This window comes from Macrobrachium nipponense, chromosome 7 (assembly GCF_015104395.2).
Source record: "Macrobrachium nipponense isolate FS-2020 chromosome 7, ASM1510439v2, whole genome shotgun sequence".
Lineage (NCBI taxonomy): Eukaryota > Metazoa > Arthropoda > Malacostraca > Decapoda > Palaemonidae > Macrobrachium > Macrobrachium nipponense.
This window is the reverse complement of record NC_061109.1, coordinates 61,552,205-61,559,742: the sequence shown is the minus strand read 5'-3', so window position 1 is coordinate 61,559,742 and position 7,538 is coordinate 61,552,205. Positions and strand designations below refer to the sequence as shown.

At 35.4% G+C, this 7,538-nt stretch overlaps 1 long non-coding RNA gene across 1 annotated transcript; it reads left to right on the top strand.

Moving 5' to 3' along the window:
- Positions 1 to 472: 472 nt before the first annotated feature.
- Positions 473 to 6,584, top strand: LOC135217779 (uncharacterized). The gene is made up of 3 exons (XR_010315192.1): positions 473 to 570; positions 2,451 to 2,583; positions 6,473 to 6,584. It is a non-coding gene; the product is annotated as an uncharacterized LOC135217779 (long non-coding RNA).
- The last annotated feature ends 954 nt before the right edge of the window (positions 6,585 to 7,538 follow it).

Genomic DNA, 7,538 nt, shown 5'->3' with positions numbered 1-7,538 from the left:
ATTGAGATTATGTACACTTTTGGAGCAAATTATGATTACCAACCACACGTAAATAATCTCGGACACTGTTACTTAACATATTTGAAATATATATATTATTAAGATATATATATATATATATATATATATATATATATATATATTATATACTATTATACTATATCTAATTCTATCTATCTATCTATCTATATCATAATATATATATATCATATATATATATATATTATATACATATATATGATATATATATATATATAATATATATATGTATGTATATATATATATATATATATTATATATATATTATATATATATATATATATATATATATATATATATATATATATATGAAAGCACTAAGAACAATAACGTCTGGTTTTGTGGCCCATGTCATCCTAGGGGCTGGCAATGCATGTTGGTAGACTGGTCTCTAAGTTTGGCAACACTGGTTCAGTCAGTTGCTTCCGGAACACGCCATACGAGTAACGTTTTCTTTTATCTCCGAGTTTTCCAAAAAACGTTGTTTTGGATACACATTTGTGCAAGCATGAAATCGCATATATTATCCAGGTAAGTGTGTAACAGTGAGTTACAGGTTAAAAAAAAAAAAAAAAATTACAGGCCTATGCAGAATGAAAGAGGCAGGCGATGCAGACCTTTGTCATGGAAGAAATCATCTAGTGGGTATCCCCTCCCGGGTGCCCTCCCCCCCGTCCCCCCGTCCTCCGCAGTTATTCGGGCATTCAATTGAGCACGTATATGCTACATTTGATGAAATATCGAATGGCTTCACATAATTAGTTGCTTTGCGTTTCATACACTGACAAACAACAGGAGACATGATGCCATTTGCAGTCTGAGTGCATTTGAATTTTTGGAGTCTGATAAAGGTAATTAATTTTATTATCATCAATTCATAGCAATAACCTTTGATGCAGGGAGATTATAGGAAAAATTTAAAATCATGCGTAGATAAAACTATTCATTGTAAGACTAATCCTTACCGCTAGACAACACTCATTTGAAAGTTTACAGACTCGTAAGTCTAGGCCTAGTCAAAGCACTGCTTCATGCGTGGGCGTTAATCAGTAGACCTAGCTGGTCAGCTTTAACAAATACGGGAAAGTTATATATAAATAGCCTTCCTTAGTTCAAAAAATGGCATTGTAAACAATACATCCAGTAATTAGCACAAAAAAAGTACAGCTTCTAGCACCGCGATAGCAGCCTACGGTAATGTAACTTAGGCCTAACTACATTGGCATAACATGAGATTCTCCGTAGGCGGTCAGTGCCTTAAGGTTATTTTCCAGCGTCCCTTCGGCCTCTAGCTGCAACTCGTTCATTCCTTTTACTGTACATCTGTTCATCTCCTAACAATTGTTTCATAGTGCAACTGCCAGGATTTCCTGCTGTTACGCCTTTCAGACCCATTGGGAATTTCCGTTTCAGCGCTGAATGAGCTCATAAGTTCGTTGTGTCACAATTCAACATTCTTATAGCTGAAGCCCACCTAAATTAACAATGTCTATGCTGACGTATATGTTGTCCTATCTTAGGTTAACGTAATTTATCATAACCTAGGCTATGCAAGGGTATTGTTTTATGACATAGTCTAATAAAACAGCTCTACTGAATCCATATGAGTGTACCGTTTGCCTAGGCTGACTGGCTGAGGTACCCCACCTAAGTGAACGGCACATTCATATTTATTCAATAGAGCTATATTTGAATAGGTAAACCGAATCACGTTAACGTAGGTTAGCCGAAGTTACGGTAACCTATCTGAATTAGGCTAACCTCCTTTAGTATATACTAGAACATAGTGCTACTTTGGCTTGTTATTACGCGTTACCTGCTTCGAGTGCTAGTACTAAGCACCGTATGGTAACTGTAAAGGCGATGGCCGCAGGGAGTTGTAGTTTATCAATAATTTGTCAACCACTCGATATAGGAATGGGTGAATATAATGCTTTGATCCTGAGGGGATAGTTCTAAACACGGCGTTCCAAGAAGCTTCCGCCATGTTTAGAACTACCACCTCCGAGTTGGTGACGCGTAGATAAAATGACAAAGAAGCACCGTAGAATATTTATGTTGTATAATATATACATATATATTATATATACACACACACACCGATGCTGCAATAAATAATAAAACTGGAGAATTAGCTGCATTCGACTCGGATTTGTTAAACCTAATGAATGGTCATCCAGGCTTCCTATGGTATTTCGTTGTACCCATGAACAAGAAGTGAATGGGAATAGACTTGATTTCCATTATTAATTGAATTTTGCACGACTACTTTTCCCTTATTCATTTATTCCCTTATATTTTCGAATGCCTTAATTTTGTTTCCTATCTTATTATTCGAAAGAAAGTAATTATTTCTTTGATTATTTCCGTAATTTAATAATTATTATTCTAACGATAATCGTTGTTTTCAGAAAGTGCCGGAGAAGTATCACGACCAAAGATGTATAATTAAAAATATTTAGGAGTTGCACACTTCTACCAAGGAAGAGTAACTGTCTAGACAAGAGAGGATTGGCTGATGTGAAGAGGATTCAGAAGTACTAAGTAAGTTCACACAAACTTTTTGTGTTCTTGTAGAGTTACGTGTTCTTACAAAGAGCTAGAAATGCTGAAGATGTTTAGACAAATATTAGCGGTATTTTTTGTCTTTTTAACAGAACCTTCCTTACAAGGAATTTGAGCCAGAATTAGGGTTTGATCATGTGTCCCGCAACGTTGCCATATATATTACCAACATAAGTCTGCCTTTCCACACTTTAGACGTATCAGGTAGCTGTGTACCACTTTGAATATATATGCTCCATTCGACCATATTATTGGGATGATAATAATTTGCACTACCAGAAATTGGGCAGGTGGATCTTCTTTGACAATGCGTTTAAATCCAGTTATTTTAATTTTGGGGACCACCTCTTTTTCTGAAAAATGTTGGCGTTGCTCTGTCTAACGGTTATATATATATATATATATATATATATATATATATATATATATATATATATATATTATATATATATATATATATATATATATATATCCAAAGCTGTTTGTCATATAAGCATAAGAAACGTTCTCACGAAAGATGGAAGGTTAGATCGTTGACATGGAGCTTGTCTATATTTCAAAACCTCATCACAGTAAGACATATACAGTATATCACTACTGAACTTGACGTTCATCCGGGAGACAGTGACTCAAGTAAGCTGTTAACGGACACGCAAACAGATTTGATGAAATAAACTAAAACTTGCTATCAAGCGCGCCCAGCGATCATAAGCATAGCTATTTTCATAGTTTTATGTAACAGTGGGTAATGAGATTGGCTGATCAGTATTTATGTATTTTCGCATAATTGGTAGCCTATTTAGGTAATAATTGTCTCGTACAATTGCTTCTAAACTTACTTAGTTCAAGTCCATTTTATATATATTCAGAGAGCAAAATACATAGCTTTATATGTATTAATTTATGTGTGTGTGTATTATGTGTATATAAATATGTATGTGTAAACACATACGTATAAATGTATATATGTGTGTATGTTTATGTGTGTTTGTGCGCGCAGTCTTATTGAATTGTGAAAGTTGATTGAAACAGTTGAAATTCCAGCAGCGTAGTCGATTTCGTACGGCAAATGAATGCATTGTATGCCTCTGTTTATGAATTCTAATTGACCTAACTAGTCGTCCTCACCCAACTTAATCCTAAAACCCCCGATTCTCTCACGGATTATAAATAATTAATATTTTTACATGGCGATTTAGAAAAGAGAAAGTCCGTTAACTGAATGCACATACCGAATAAACAGAATACCAGTTCCATTTAGCCTTCAGTCAATATTTTACACTATTTTTTGTTAATGACTGAAAGAGGAGAACACGTCCGAATTTCATTGGTTCTTCAAATGTAGCAGTGATATGACACTTAACAGTGCTTGCCAAAAAACGTGCGCTCTGAAAATATTCGTTTATTATAGCTATTGTTTTCGAACGCGAGAGAAATAAAAGATGGAATCATACGTTTGAGGATACCAACCTCCTCCTACCCCCCTCCCCACTCTACTCCTCCCTTCTGATTCCCCCAGTCCTCCCAAATAACGAATATATTAGTTTAAAAATAAATGTAAATTAAATCAATGACTGCCAGGGGGGTGTGTTGTGTAATTTTCCAAATTGATCTGCACAAACCGTATTTACTTGTTTCAGAACTGATTCGTCTTATTATGATAATTCGTATTGAATATATAATATATATATATATATTATATATATATATATATATATATATATATATATATATATATATATATATATATATATATAATGTGGTGACGACGCTTAAAATGAGATTCCTCTCAGGAATAAAATCGCTGACCATCGAAAGAAGGCCATTCAGGTTTCAAAGAGACATCACTCAAAGAAAACGGTGGAATATCCTTTGCTTTAACTCAACCGAAATGTTCTTGTAAATGTTATAAAATTATATCAGTAATTATAACAAATAAATTTTCTTACTCAAGTTAAGGTACCGTTTGTGTAGAAAAGAAGTTATTTAAAACGATACTAAGGAGTTGTCGTGGACACTTTTTTGGCAGCTTAAATTGATATTGAACGATATTCATGCATACTTTGGAAGCATTGTTTGTCTATAAAATCGTAGCACACAGAGATTCCCCACAAGAAATTTCCCCTTTGTAATAAATTGGGAAAGTTGGGGGCCCTGGTGGTGGCTGTGTCATCAGTGCACCTCACTCGGCACTGTAGGCATTACATAAGGTTCTTTGCAGCGCCTCGACGGTCTCCGCCTACAACCTATTCATTTCGTTTACTGTATCTCCGTTCACATCTTTCTTCCACATTCCTCTCCTCAACCAACTCCTAACAATTGTGTTATAGTGCACTGCGAGGTCTTCCTCCTGTTCTACGTTTGAAAACATTTTATTCTCAGTTTCCCTTTCAGCGCTGAATGACCTCATAGGTCTCAGCGCTTTGCTTTTGGACTAAATTTTATATTCCAGTCACTTTGTAATGAAGAATATGTTTTTGTTTTCTTTTTATTTATATCAGGTCATAGAATGACGATTAACGTGAAGATGAAAACGGAATTAAAATGATAATCCCTCGTTTCTTGCAATGCTTCCAAGGTCTATAACTGCGGTAACTGTATATTCATAGCATGAAGGATTTTCTCTTCCGGTGATTTCACGAGAGCTTGAATATTGAAGTTTCACATCCCTCACTCCTTCGCTAATCGACTTTGAGCGCCTGAGGTTTTAGATTACCGGGTGTAATATTATCAATTTTCCCCGCCATTCGTTGTTTGGTTTGGAATTTGCGATTCTTAGGATTTTCACTTCACCCTTCATACTCATTCGATGTTGGTATCTCTTCCCTTCACGTAATTTATGAGTAGATGTAGTTACCATGCAGATTAGCTTTCGAATATCAAGAAGAAAAGAGTAATACTTCTGGATTTGCACAGAATGCGTTGAAGCAAACTTTTCGATATATATATATTGCCTTATAGATTACTGTATAGCCCCTGTATTTGCATCCGTTTTAGTTGGTTTAGGTCACCGTAATTTGCGCCTTTATAAGCAATTACCTTAAGTAATGCTCATAAACAGATATATCAATGAATATTCCAAGGAAATTTCTCGCGAAAAATATATTGGTTTCCGATGATGACACATCGTTTAAACAAAGAGAAAGAACTCTTTCTTTGTATGAATGACTTGCACTGTATGTAGCAGCACGTACATTTTGTAACACTGAAAAACACAGCGGGTTTGAGCCAAACTAAGTTCATCTTCAGGTGAGCGTAAAATAAAATGCAAATACTCCTAGTATTTCGCAATTGTAATTTTGTCTTTACGTTCTCTTCAAGAGAAGCTGTTGTTTTTGAAGATACTAGGATGTTTTTAGAGCGGGCTTTTTAGATATGTAATTAGTTCTTGTCACAGTGATAATCCTACATTTCAGCTTACGTATATCTAATGCATCAACTTCCATTCAGGAAGGTGATCATGAGAAAACGAAAGCACAGGTAATGAAGTTCAATAATCTGGATTATTCCAGAGTGATTTGCATAGCGTTTCACTCCAAATACAACCGAGTGTGTCTGCATACGCAGCTGTCGTTCCTTGTTTGATCACGGATATCAAAAGGAAAGATAGAAACCGAAATGCCGAAATGGACAGTGGGAAATGAGAGAGAGACAGAGAGAGAGAGAGAGAGAGAGAGAGAGGGAGCCTCGGTATCTTGCCTTCTTGATGGATCATGATTTGTAGTCATTATATGGTCAGTTGTTTTTCCGCTGAACTTCATCGTAAATTTAAATGCACATTTTATTGACTTTAGTTTGAAAGCGTAAATTTTTTTGTATGATTTTTCATCCTACATTTTTCATTGTAATTTTTTTCTTTTTATCTCAGTTGCCACCCTTTCCTGCTCTCAAAGAAATACAAGGCAAGAAGCGGTTATAAAAACCTGACAAGTAAAAACGTAACACGAGAGAATAAAATCCGATCAACCATGCACAGCAACAATGTCATAAGCTGAGTTATGATCTGCAGCTCCCGGGGGAGTCGGCTGAAACGAGAAGTCGTCGCATTTCCGGGGAATAATATTAAATGGACAGTTATTTCCTTCGTATAAAATTGCAGAGGGACCATCCGTTTTTGGCGTAAGAATTTTATCCCCCATTTTTCCTTTCTATATTCAGTCAGCATTTAGAATGACGTTTGTTACCAAAGCCAATTACCAGAGTAGAATCAACTATTTGAACCCACTGGAATAACTCCCAAGGCTTCAACGACTCTTCCATACTCACCGGTCAGGTGGAGTTCCCTTAGCTGCAAGAAGAAAGTGACAAAAGTAATTCACGTTACTGTGTTGAGACAGAGATGGATAAATTGCTTTGTTTTTCATCTTCTTTCGTTCTTTGGAAGGTAACCTCCGCTTGAAACTGATTTATGAGAATTTTCTGGCGTTGCAGCGTCGTAGGTCAGTGACATCAGTCTTTTTACTGAGAGGGAAACTTATGAAGAAATAGATCTGAGGCAAGTTTAAGAAAATAGGTTGAAATGAAATTAACTCATACAAAACACCATTAGAAGAATACAGGCGTGAAAGCGTAACAAATTCATTAACAATTACAACAGGTAAAGTACGGAAGTTTCCAAAACAGAATTATACTATTTTGTCTACTTAAATGACAAGGTGGTTCTGTTCATGAAGTGGTACTTCATATTAAAAAAATATGTAAATTATAGAATTTTTCTTGAACATTGTATTCACTTAACTATCAAAAGCAGCTGACAAAGGGTATTTTAGTAATTTTGTAATATGATGCCAAGACTTCGTTTCCTCATTCTTCTGTCACACACTTGTGACCATTATCTCTATGGATGATTTATGACTGGGTATGAGGAAACCGCTATTCGTTTTTGCATCCTTAATTATAGTAAGATTCCTGAGACGTCTCAGGAAAAAAAAAAA